The sequence below is a fragment of the Puma concolor genome, chromosome A1, assembly GCF_028749965.1.
Source record: "Puma concolor isolate L17-30 chromosome A1, mPumCon1.1.hap2, whole genome shotgun sequence".
NCBI classification, from domain to species: Eukaryota; Metazoa; Chordata; class Mammalia; order Carnivora; family Felidae; genus Puma; species Puma concolor.
In genome coordinates this window covers 232,762,107-232,776,147 of record NC_141667.1, presented here as the reverse complement: position 1 = coordinate 232,776,147, position 14,041 = coordinate 232,762,107, and positions in this window count along the sequence as shown.

The following is a 14,041-nucleotide window of genomic DNA, read 5'->3' as shown; positions in this document are numbered from 1 at the left end:
GTGTCCCTCTCTTCCACCACTGGCTTTAGTTTTTGTATTTTCTTCCAGTCTTCGTCCACGCAGATTGAACTGGTACATCGTTCTCAAATGCGAACAATTTTATCCCCTTTTTGCACTTAACATTACACCATGAACATATGCCTATGTTTGGACATCACCATTATAGTTACGAATTTAACAACTGCAGACAATTCCATTAGGTTGATACACCTCAATTTCTTAAACCATTTCTCCTATGTCAAGTTGTTTGTTTCCCTAATATAAGTAATGTTACAATAATTTTTTTAAATGTTTATTTATTTTTGAGAGAGAGAGAGACAGAGCATGATCAGGGGAGGGGCAGAGAGAGAGGGAGACACAGAATCCGAAGCAGGCTCCAGGTTCCGAGCCATCAGCCCAGAGCCCGACGCGGGGCTCGAACTCACAAACCACGAGATCATGACCTGAGCTGAAGTAGGACGCTTAACCGACTGAGCCACCCAGGCGCCCCTAAATTTTATTTTTTAAGTAATATTTACACCCAGTGTGGGGCTTGGACCCACAACCCCAAGATCAAGAGTTGCACGCTCCACCAACTGAGCCAGCCAGGCGCCCCTACAATCAACTTTTTTCACATACATGTGCTTTTTCCTCTTCCTGGGAATTTTCTTTAGGCTAAATTCCCAAAACTATAATTACAAAACCACGGGGGTTGCCTGTTGTACGTTTGACCCTTGTTCCTCCATCTTGAACACGTGAGCTTCGACCTTCTTCTCGTCTTAGGAACACAACGTGCCAGAGCCAGATTCGATTCAGCGTTTCGTTTCCCTCACGCCTGGTGGGCGCTGGGTTAAAGTGGAGGCTGCTGACACTCACAGCTGTGGCCAGTTGGTGACTGTAAGCTGCACTTCAAGAATTGTTTCCCGTTCAAATACAGGCCAGAAAGATTAAAAAAAAAAAAAAAAAATTTCTCGTGCCGGCAAGGGCAGGAAGAAATAGACACACTAATAAATTTCACTGAGTATCAACCGGTATAGCCTCTCTGGAAGGCAGTTTGGCAATATGTCGAAAAAGCTCTAAAAATGTACAGATGCCTCAATCTAACCGTTCCACCTTAATAATTTATCTTAAAGGGGAAAAGTCAACGATAGGTACAAATACTTAGCTACGCGCTGAATCTATAGCATTTCTTTATAGCATCTCGTTCATTAGCAAAAATGGAAATAAACGTATATCCAAGAACAAGGAAATGGCTTAAAAAGGCACGACACATAATGGGGTACTGTGCAACCATTTAAAACTATAATTGTAGGTGAGAGGTGCCTGGCCAGCTCAGTCAGTGGAGCCTGCAACTCCTGATCTCGGGGTTGTAAGTTCGAGCCCCACATTGGGTGTAGGGATCGCTTAAAAATAAAATCTTAAGGGGCGCCTGGGTGGCGCAGTCGGTTAAGCGTCCGACTTCAGCCAGGTCACGATCTCACGGTCCGGGAGTTCGAGCCCCGCGTCGGGCTCTGGGCTGATGGCTCAGAGCCTGGAGCCTGTTTCCGATTCTGTGTCTCCCTCTCTCTCTGCCCCTCCCCTGTTCATGCTCTGTCTCTCTCTGTCCCAAAAATAAATAAAACGTTGAAAAAAAAAATAATAAAAAAAAAATAATAAAATCTTAAAAAAATATATTTAATAAATAAATAAAATTATAATGGTAGATGATATAATACACTAATGGCATAAACACAGGCTCATACTATACTTAATTAAGAAACAATTTGCAAAACGGCACTCATTATATTACCTGTTTGTGTAACACAGATAGAAATAGTTGTAGAAATGCTCCAGTTGCTAATAGTGTTCATATCCAGATAGTGAAATTACGGGTATTTAATGGTTTTGCCTTTTTATTTTTTTACACCACAGATATTACTGCTTTTGTAATTAAAAAAGCGAGAGAGAGGTTCTTATTTAGACCAGTGTCTAAAGCCTGCATGTGCACAAAGAATGTTCTCCATGCTCCACCCAGCTGGAACAGGGACAGAAAGAACTGTCTGCGTCATCCTCTGGATTCTATGTGTGCTTTATCATCCATCCATGCAAATATCAAAGGAACAGGCAAGGGATTAGAAGTGTACGATGACTGGGGTGCCTGGATGGCTCAGTCAGTTGAGTGTCCAGCTCTTGCTCTCAGCTCAGGTCATGATCTCACAGTTCGTGGGCTCGAGCCCCATGTCAGGCTCCGCACTGACGGTGTGGAGTTTGCTGGGGATTCTCTCTCTCTGCCCCTCCCCCCGCCAAAATAAATAAATAAACTTTTAAAAAAAGAAGTGTATGATGATGAGTGTACGGGAAATATCATTCTAGATCTCATTCAAAACACCAGTACCCCCAGTTCAGCAAAGGAAGCGAAGGTGATTCAACTCCTCTACCAGAGACCTATAGACAGCTGAGATCAGCAGGAGGCAGGCACCATGAGGCGCCATCTTGGAGGCGGCCTACCGCATCCCCCAGTCAAGATGCCGCAATGCTGAAACCCCTCAGCAAGAGAAGCGGGGGCCCCGGAACCTAAAGCCGCCAAAACGAAATGAGGTTGGAGGACCAGGCTCGCAAATGTATCTACAACATTTCTACTAGGTAAAATTTTAATTTTATTAACACGAAATAACAGACAATACAGTAAATAAAGAGCTTACCAATGCCATTAGATTAGAGGTACCCGGTACCATACAATTAATTTCCATTTTGTTAATGCTTTGCTTTACCAGAACCTTTTTCAGGTTTCCTTGCCGGGAGTTTCAAGGAGATTTTCATAAACCTATTTTGCTCAGATGCAAACACTATACACATCAAGAAGGTTTTTTTCCTCTGCATCTGGTCCCACGTATGAGGGCCACTCCCGCTAATTTCCTCTGAGTCTTGCTCTGGTCAATGCCCTACATTACCTTCCACTACCGCCTTGGCTTCCTCTTCACCTCCTTTTCCATTTCTTGCTTCCGACTCATCGTTTAGATTGTTGCCAACAAGACTGACAATCTCCCAACACCATCCCCTAAATTCTAGACCCTAATCAAAGGTATCAAGGGAAGCGAAGAGTAGAATTTGTACAAGAATTAGTGTGGCCCTTTAAAGTCTTCTAGTGACTTGAATGTAAGCTTGTTGTATACCCTCAGGGCTTAAAGCAGGGTCTTTACTAGCCTTAGTTAACAAATAAATGAATTAACGATGGGAGGATTCACGTAAGCTTACTGGCCCCAGTTGGGCAAAATAAAAGTCAGCAACTCTATGTTTTCCCCTACCCCTACCCCATAAGAAAAAAAGGAATTCTACCCGTGAAATTGTGCAGTCTGGGGACCCTTACGGGGCCCGGTACTGCCATCATGTCATTTGTACTGTTAATACCAGGACTGTTCTGCCTCTTGAGGTCAGAAGACTACGTAATGCATATCAACTCTAAGAGGTCCACATTAGGAGGCTTGAGCCAAGTAAGAAGAAACAGAGAAGAATCTTATGGATGAGATACAGAACGTGCTTAGAAGAGGAAGTAGATGGGAATGCAAGCTGGTGCAGCCACTCTGGAAAACAGTATGGCGGTTCCTCCAAAAAAAAAAAAACCAGTATGGCGCTGGGGCGCCTGGGTGGCTCAGTCGGTTGAGCGTCTGACTTTGGCTCAGGTCATGGTCTCACAGCTCTGTGAGTTCGAGCCCCACATCGGGCTCTGTGCTGATGGCTTGGAGCCTGGAGCCTGCTTCGGATTCTGTGTCTCCCTCTCTCTCTGCCTCTAACCCACTTGCATTCTGTCTCTCTCAAAAATAAATAAGCATTAAAAAAAAAAAAATTAGAAAAAAAAAACAATATGGTGTAGAACTACCCTACGACCCAGCAACGGCACTACTAGGTATTTATCCAAGAGATACAGGTGTGCTGTTTCAAAGGGGCACATGCACCCCCATGTTTAGAGCAGCACTATCAACAACAGCCAAAGTATGGAAAGAGCCCAAACGTCCATCAACTGATGAATGGATAAAGAAGGTGTGGCTTATAAAATGGAGTAGTACTCGGCAATCAGAAAGAATGAAATCTTGCCATTTGCAAGTAATGGACGGAACTAGAGGGCATCATGCTAAGTGAAATTAGCCAGAGAAAGACAAATATCACGACTTCACTCCTATGAGGAATTTAAGATACGAAACAGATGAACATAAGGGAAGGGAAGCAAAAGTCATATTAAAACAAGGCAGGGGACAAAACAGAAGAGACTCTTAAATACAGAGAACAAACTGAGGGTCGCTGGAGGGGAGGTGGGTGGGGCATGGACTACATGGGTGAGGGGCATTAAGGAGGGCACTCGTTGGGATGAGCACTGGGGTGACGAATCACTAAATTCTATTCCTGACACCATTATTACAACAGGATAACGACCTTGGATTTAAATGTTTTTCAAAATTAAAAATGGATAGCAAGATGTGGAAGCACTATATTGTCCAGAACTCACCCACTGGTCAAGTGACAAAAGCTGAACTCAACCAAATTGGCTTAGATAAGGAAGGCGGGGACTGGGAGGCAAGGATTTGAATGCCCTCCGAATTCTTTCTCCCCCTCCTTGTCTCTGCTTTTCTCTGTGAGAGGACTGCATTCTCTCCTCCTACAGAGAGCTCTTCTTCACACAACATGGGAGTCCACCTCACTGGGTTCTCAGTCGAACGACTCCGCGACCAGAGAAGAGAGGGTTCTTCGGCGAGGCCCTGCGAGGAACGTCCAGCGTTGGGACTCTGTTGGGTGACATCCATGTCTACACCAGTCATTATAACCAAGAGGCCAGCTGTGCTTACGTAGTCTCCCTAAGCCTCACTTCCCTCATCTGTAAGACAGGGAAGATGTCAACACCGGCCACAAAGTGTTGCTGGTGAAGGTTGAAATAAACTAAATGAGAGTGTATATCAAGTCCTGAAGCCTGTACCGGGCACATAGTGACGGTTCACAAAGTCCATTGCCTATTTCGGCAATCGTCAATGCTCTGTGATCTGCTCAAATTGGAAACCAAACCACAATGATCTGGTCTTCCGTTCTTGCCGACGCTCCCGCATTCCTACAGCCAGACTGGAATTCTGTTGAATCACACACACAAAACCATGCATTCTGGAAGGTGTGGGAGGGTCAACAAAGGCCAAAACCCGGATTCGCATAGTTTAGGCCTTAAAGGAACTCCTTGATATTGCAGATAATAAAACCGTACCCTTACCTGGCTAGGTATAGGCAGCAGACGCAAATTGGTGCCTAAATCCTGTCATGGAGAGCTAGCCCACGGAATCCGCAGGCTGGAAAGCTAGTTTCAGCAGCTGTGGATTTGCTTCAAGGCCTGTTTCTTCCATCTGTAAAATCGGGAGAGTGTTATTCCACTTCTACTCCCACACTAGGGGGTGGTGGGGCTTAATGAGGCGCTGTTGGTAAAATGCTTTGGGCTGGGCTAAAGAAAGTGCCGTGCAAGCACTCACGTTATCACACGGACCCCTGGTGGTCGTGCGTGTTTGGAATAAGAAGTTGGTTGGCGCCACTTCAGAGAACTGCTAAGAAATGTAGATATACTGGGGCGGCTGGGTGGCTCGGTCGGTTAAGCGGCCGACTTCGGCTCAGGTCACGATCTCGCGGTTCACGGGTTCGAGCCCCGCATCGGGCTCTGTGCTGACAGCTCAGAGCCTGGAGCCTGCTTCCGATTCTGTGTCTCCCTCTCTCTCTGCCTCTCTCCCATTCTCTCTCTCTCTCTGAAATAAATAAACACTAAAAAAAAAAAAAGGAGAAAGAAATGTAGATATACTAAATGGTCTTCAAGACTGAAACTAAATCAGAACAGAAAGGCTGGCCAACTCACGACCCTGTCCTAGTAAGACCTCACGCCTAATCGTGTTGACATGACTTCCCTCGGAGTACTACCCATGGGGACTGATGACCTCCCCACACCTTATTTGAGCTTAACTTTTCTTTTTGCCCCTCAAATCAAGCATCATTTCCTTCGAATGAAGTGTCATCCTTTCTTCTGCATGTGAATCCTGCATGGATTACCATTGTGTTAATAATATACGAGTCATATGTCAATAAAACTTGGGGAAAACCCCAATATATGAGGAAAGGTAATCATGTGCAGGAGAGCAGCTAGTGGCTCGTGAAAACTGATTGTGAAATTTGTAGGAATTTTTTGAGCCGGTTGTGAAATACAGCCAGTTTAAAAACTAAATTACATATGCCTAAAATATTTTAAATTATATTGAAAACAAACCTAACAAACTCTCCGCACTTACTATTCATAGTAATTTTATAATTATCTACTCTGTTGAGGTCATTTAGGTCTACTGTTCACAGCTATTGTGCCCACACGGCGGAAATACAGATAGTCCCCAACTGACAACGTTTCGATGTAAGATTTCTTGATGTTATGACGGTGTAAACGCAATTCTCATTTGATAGAAGCCAGGCTTCAGATTTTGAATTTTGATCTTTTCCTGGCTTAGCGATACGCAGTACAATCCTCTCTCCTGATGTTGGGCAGAAGAAGCTTCCAGTCAACCCCACGATCACGAGAGCCAACAACCCATACGCTGGCAATCATTCGGTCCCCAGACAACCGTTCTGATTTTCACTTTCTGTACAGTATTCAGTAAGTTCCATTATATATTCAATGTTTATTATAAAACAGGCTTTTGGGGCGCCTGGGTGGCTCAGTCGGTTGAGCGTCCGACTTCAGCCCAGGTCATGATCTCGCGGTCCGTGAGTTCGAGCCCCGCGTCGGGCTCGTGCTGACAGCTCGGAGCCCGGAGCCTGTTTCAGATTCTGTGTCTCCCTCTCTCTCTGACCCTCCCCTGTTCATGCTCTGTCTCTCTCTGTCTCAAAAATAAATAAACATTAAAAAAAAAATTTTTTTTTTAATAAATAAATAAAACAGGCTTTGTGTTCAACGATTTTGCCCACTGTAGGCTAATGTAAGAGTTCTGAGCACGTTTAAGGCAGGCTAAGCTATGCCGTGAGGACCAGTAGGTGAGGTGTATTAAATGCATTTTCAACTTACAATGGGTTTACCAGGCTGTAACCCCACTGTAAAGTCAAGGCAGATCTGTATTATATAATGATATGCAACTTTGCATTTCTTCCCATCTGCATGTTCAGCGATGTCCTTTGGGTAGCTTGAAATTAGCCACAGTAGGAGTATTTATACCACAGAAACTGGACTGCTACAAATCAGGGCTCCCCCTCCCCCCAAAAGCCAGTTGCCAAACACTCAGAAGCACACCCTGTCTAGACCCATAAGGACAAGGAGAAGACAGGCACAAAAACGACAACAAACAAAACATGGCAACAATCTTCTGGAAATGAAAAAAGCAGACGAATAAGAGGTAATTAATTTAGCAGAGAAGACAAAGCCAACACCAAGGCCACAGAAAAGGAAGCCTGTAAGAAGCAAACTAGCTACACCACAGAACCTCACAAAGAAACAGAAATCGGTTCCCTCCGTTGCCGAACATGGGCGCAGGTGTGCGGAAATTTGTGGAAGGAGCACTGAGGCTCCCCACGGTTTTTCCTGCACCTGTGCAGCCGGACCACTGCCCCTGCCCAGCCCTGGGAGAAAAGGTTGAATCAGAGATCATCTGCACCGTGGGCACAACGGAGGGCTGGCATGTGACTGACACGCTACCGAAACGAGATTAAATGACAGGCTGCATTTTAGATTGTAAGATTCCACAGTCCCCTTCACCCTCTTGGCTCCCATGACACTGGCAATGAGGCTTATACTCCACAGGCAAAAGAACAGATGATCCGGTTCTGGGGAAGCCAACCAGTCCAAGGGAGAAGACTTACGGAGACCAATCCAGCAGGATTCCCCCAGTGAAGCATCCAGATCACTGCAGAGTCACGGACAGGGAGCCCTCTGGTCCACAAGCTTCGCCCACGCACACGTCCCTTTAGTGCCAGCAGTGTATCGCCAGACATTGGAGGGAAGCCTCTCACATGAAGAAAAGTTCTTTCCAAGGTCTAGTAATACATTCAGACAAGCTATCGAGCGCCACAGTAGACTAAAGACATTTACAAGGTCTCCAAACATTTACCTGCCACAGGCCTTTCTCAGGAAGATGTGCTCCAACAAAACAAAGAACAGACCAAGAAAGAAGACAGGAGCTCCGGGGAAACAGGAGATCCAATATAGAAAAGAAGAAAAGAGAAATCCCAGGACGATGTGGAAGGGACACTCTGAGATGGCAAGTGGGGTAGGCCCAGGAGAACCCGGCGCTGAGTTTGGAGCAGGAAGACAGCTCGGGGGGGAGGGGGGTGTCCCCACGGGGAAGGAATTGCAACTGAGAGATTGCCAATGCGTTCACCACACTGGGGAGAGCCTGGGGATGAATTACTCATAAATACCCCCCCAAAACTACACAGTTAAATAGACCAGGCAGTTATTAGCTCCAAAGGGGAAAAGACGTAATACAAGAGCAGAAATGAAATTATAGTACACTGTGAACAATATTAACACAGTTAAAATAATGTATATACTGATCAGTGATTTAGCCAGACATTGTGATGTCCCCTAATTCACGAGATTCTACAATGCACATATTTTTCACATTTGAACATCCTGAAAAGCAAACTGAATCTTGTAGCCAACGTGATAAAGTATTGGATCAGGGGCTCCTGGGTGGTTCAGTGGGTGAAGCGTCTGACTTGGTTTCGGCTCACTCGCGATCTCATGGTTTGTGAGATGGAGCCCCAGGTAGGGGTCTATGATGACAGCATGGAGCCCCCTTGGGATTCCCTCTCCCCCTTCTCTCTCTGCCCCTCCCCCATGCACAGGCATGCACTCTCTCTCTCTCTCTCAAAATAAATAAACAGACATTAATTTGGTTTTGAATTATTGGATCATAGTGTCATTGAAAGCACTTTTGTTCTTTTGTAGTGACTCATAAATAATGCTCCATCGTATAATGGATGGCATCTAGGATGAGAAGAAATACAGGACCTCTGTTGGGAAGTGATGGAGAAGTTGGGGTACCTGTGTCTGGGGGGAGGACGAAAGGGCTAAAACCTCATCTTGCACAGAAATAAGTCAGCGGATGATTTCTTTCTGGTTTTGTGTTTTGTTTTTTTTTAGTTAATCTGTTCATTTTGAGAGCGAGAAAACGCACAAGAGGGGGAGGGGCACAGAGAGAGGCGGACAGAGAGAGAGGGGCAGAGGATCCGCAGCGGGCTCTAGTGCTGACCGCAGCGAGCCCAACGCAGGGCCTGAACTCACGAATGTAAGATCCTGACCTGAGAGACGTCTGACGCTTAACTGGCTGAGCCACCCAGGTGCCCCAGGCGGCGGGTGATCTCTAAAATTAACAAAGATACAGCTTTATAAGCATATTATCCAGCAATGATCGCTGCGCATACCGGGAGTACAACTAAAATCATAGACGGCTGTTGGCTCCGGGAATCAATAAATGGAGAGAAGAATGGGTAAGGGGGGGGGGGGGGAGAGACTACTGTGTTGTGATTTCTTTATGCGCCTCGTAAACATACGAATTTTAAAACTCTTTATACGTGGACCGAAAGTGAAAGTACTATGTGTAGAAATCAAAGGAATGAGATGAAGCTCTCCATTTCAAGCCTTCCCCCGGCACAAGTTTTCAGACTGGGAAAATCAAAAGGGATCTTTCAGGTCTCCCTCTCAGGATGAAGGGTCTAAGGGTCTAATCCGGCCCCCCTCTCGTGCGTGGTCCAGGCTGGTCTGGTTTGCCAGGCGCCTGGGGGGATGGGGGGGGGAGGGGGACGCGCACCTGGTTTCACAGGCCCCCGCTCGCCTCCCGCCTTAGGAAACTCAGCCACCTGATTTTTCACGCTCGGGAGATGAGCTGGCTGGCCTTGGGTGAAAGTGGAAACCGCGGCGCACACGACACATTTTTCACAAGCTCGTGTTACCTCGAGCCCTCGAGAATGAGAAAGGAAGCTGGCGGTTTGGCAGGTGTGGAAGCCCTTTCCCACAGACATCTGTCAGTGGTTCTGGAAGCCCAGGCCCCTCCTCTTTACGCAGGAAGAGCCCCGGATTCCCGGGCTGAGGCATCCGGTCCGCCGGCACGTTGCAGCTGCTTGTCACCCGGGAAGGCGAGGGGGAGAAAGCCGGAGACGGGTTCCTGCTGGTGAAGCAAGACGTGCCTCCGCTTCCGAGGTCAGACGGGAGCTCCTTCGGGCAGAGGGGGCGCCTGGCCGCGCCCGCGGGACGGGACGCTCGGGCACCGCCTGCCTCGGCAGGAGGGAGAACGAACGTGCGCGATTCTGCCAGGCTGCAAGAGGCCACCGGTGCCAGCCGTGATTCGGCACAAGCACGTTGGGGCAGCGCCAGGCGGCGGGGGAGGCGCCCGGGACCACCGGCTCTTTCCCCACCCCCACCGGGACGGCGTCCAGCCGCTGTGAACTGCGGCAGCCACACCACGTGTTCACGTGGGAACGATTCCGCACCGGGTGGTAAACAGCCACGGCCACGGCCCCGGCCCCTCCCCTGGCTGCCCCACCCCCACCCCCACCCCCACCCCCACCCCCGCTGCAGCCGAATTGGAACGTATGGACCAGCAGAGGGCCTCCCGGAGCCGGCGCTGGAAGCCGGGCTCTGATTGGTCAGGCCCGCCGGTTAAATATTTTAAATAGCACTCCCTGCCACCAGATCGCCCAGCCAGAGGCCAGAAAGCCCTCCACCTTCCCCTCCCTGCCTCCGTTTCTCCCTAGCCCGGAATCTGCCAGCTTAGGACGCCTGGGAGTGTCTTTTGCAGCAAAATGGCTTTTCCTCTGTGCCAGCAGAGAAGCCCCTTAACTCATTCCCCTGGGGACCTTGATGCTCCGGACTGCAAGGAAATTTTCCTATGTGCCGCTTCCTTTTACTTCCCTAACTTGTTTACCCCGATGAAATTAGGTTAACACGGTCGGGGAGAGCAGCCTAAAAGGGGAAAATAAAGTTACCATAGGCAGAAGGGCAGCGTCAGGGCCATGTACTGACGGGGAGAAACAGCCAGGGCCAGGGTGACGCGCACAGCGCTGCTTTGCTGGAGGCCTCTGAATACCCACGTTCTTTAATCCTGGCTGCCCGAGGCCCCCTTTGCCTCTGCCTTCCCACCTCTGTCAGCTGCCATTCTGGTTTCCAGCCCCTGCGGGAGAGGGATCCCCTGGGCCCTGTGTAGGGCCCAGGCTAGGAGACTCCTGGCCCTAAGGATGTTCTGGATCCTCTTACATAGCCAAGGGGAGAGGACTTCCCTTTCCCCAGAGCGGGACGTTTAACTGGTCTCTTACCCGCTGGTGGAGGCAGGTTCAGGTGTTATCAAAGAAGCCGCCCCAGGTCCCCAGGCTCAGTGAGGGCACTAGTCCAAGGGTACCCCACAAATAGTCTTTGGCACTTACGGGTGTGCATTATGAGCTGGAAATAGTTGCATCTCTTGCATCTATCTCTATAGAAAACATTCTCATCTTTCAAAATGACAAGGCTTGGGACAATTGAGCAAAATGGTCATTTTTGCTTTTGCTTTTCGTTTTGCTTGTTTTTATGTGCAATCAAAGGCAGCCTGCAGAGTGGAAAGGGTCAGCCTGGTAAGGATGACACAGAAGACAGAGTAAGTCCTTAATCCTTCTGGCTGAGGTCACCTCTTCCTGAAATGAGAAAAATAGTTGCTGACCGCCTTCCTCAAAGAATTATCGTGAGTGGCACCTTCAATCCAGTTGCAAAATGCCTTAAAAAGTATAAAGGAGCCATGTGAACGTAAGCGATACTGGTTTTCTGTCTTGTTCCAGCAAATTCGTGACTGTGTGTAGGGAACATTCACGCAGTAAAGTCAGGCCACCACACGCTTAGCAAAGCTTGCCTTTTCATACGCAGGCTCAGTCCCTCTTGGTCCATATCCCACTCAAGGTCCTTCTCTCCCCCAGATACCCACTGTGAGATACCCTCACCAGGTAGCCACTGAGCTCCCACTGAGTGCTCAGGACAGGGTCTCCCCGGGCAGGGGTGCGTGTCTGGGAGCCCTCTCTCCCAAGCCCCACCCTCCTGCTGCACCTCAGCGGGCGGTTCTGGGTCTGACGGGTGAAGGGCGCTAAGGTGACAGGGGCAGAACCGATGGGAATAAGAGCTTGTTTCACCTGGAGAAGAGGCAACCAGTTTAAGGGGCCTTGCGAGAGGTCTTGAAAGGCCTGCTGCAGCAGAAAAAAAGATGAAAGTATTTTGTACAGTTTTAGAGGTAGAACCGGGTGGGCCCTGTCCTAGGATTTAAGAGGTCAGATTTTTTTTTTTTTTTAAGCCATCTTAACCATTTTGAAATGTACAATTCAGTACCATTAAGTATATTCACATTGTTGCACAACAGATCTCTAGAACTTTTTCATCTTGCCAAACTGACCCTATCCCTGCTAAACGTGAATTTCCCCTGCCCATCCCCCAGCCCTTGGCAACCATCTTTCTCTTTTCTGTTTTTATCATTTTGACTGCTTTAGACACTTCACCTGAGCGGAGTCACACTGTCCCCATCTTTTTGTGACCGACTTATTTCTCTTAGCATAACGTGCGTAAGGTTCATCCATGCGGTAGCATGTGTGAGGATTTCCTTCTTTTTTAAGGCTGCGTAATATTTCACTGTGTGTATATACCACATGTCATTTGTTTCATTTGTTCATCGGCGTGTGGGTCATTTCCTGTTGGTCATCTTGAATAATGGTCTAAGGAACATAAACGTACAACTATCTCTTTGAAATCCTGCTTTGAATTCTTTTGGATATATACCCAGAAGTGGGATTGCTAGATCATATGGTAATTTTATTTTTAATTTTTTTAGGAACTTCCATACTGTTTTCCATATGGCTGCACCATTTTACATTCCTACCCACAGTGCACAGGGTTCCAATTTCTCTGCCTCCTTGCCAACAATTGTTATTTTCTTTTCTTTTGATAATGGTCCTCCTAATGGGCCTGCGGTGATATCTCATTGTAATTTTGATTTACATATTTCTGATGATTAAGGATATTGAGCATGTTTTTATATATTTGTTACCATCTGAATATCTTCTTCAGAGAATAGCCTATTCGGGTCCATTGCCCATTTTTTAATCAGGTTATTTGGGGGTTTTGTTGTTAATGTACAGAAGTTCCTTATACATTTTTGTTTTTAATCCCTTATCACATACATGATGTGCCAATATTTTCTCCCATTCTGTGGGTTTTCACTCTTGTTTCCTTTGATGCACAGAGGTTTTTAAGCTTGATATCGTCTCATTTGCCTATTTTTGTTTTTGTTGCCTAAGAAGACATATTTTTTTCTTTTCAAATTTTTATTTAAATTCTAGTTAGTTAACATACGATGCAGTATTGATTTCAGGAGTAGAATCCGGTGATCATCACTTACATACAACACTCCGTGCTCATCACAACAAGTGCCCTCCTTAATGCCCATCCCCCCCTCCCATCCCCCACGCACCTCCCTCCATCAACCCTGTTTGTTCTCTGTAAGAAGACCTATTTTTAAAGCAGTTTTTGTGTATAAATATTGACTGATTTTGAGAGAGAGAGGGAGCACACGTGCACACGAGTCGGGGAGGAGTCGTGAGAGGTGGGGAGAGAGAGAGAATCCGAAGCAGGCTCCGTGCTGTCAGCACAGAGCCCAATTCAGGGCTCGATCTCGTGAACTGTGAGATGATGACCTGAGCCAAAAACCAAGAGGAGGAGGGTTAACTGACTGAGTCGCCCAGGCACCCCTTAAAGAAGTTTTTTAAGTGATATATTTACAAGGTACAACATTTCAAGAGAGAAAGGGAGGCAGGTAGAGATGAGAGACCTGTACATACACATATAAACATACCTAGATAGATTCATATACATATGCACATAAAATTCTCCCATCCATCCAACACCCAGCCTCACAATTTCCTCTCTCAAAGGCAACCACAGTTGCCAGTATCTTTCCAGATAAAACCTAAACATATATTTGTGTCTACCCTCCTTTTTGATTGTATAAATGTGATATGTGTTATTGAGCCCCTTCCTTTTCCTCACGAATCAGCATGGCCGGGGTCAGAAGAACCAATA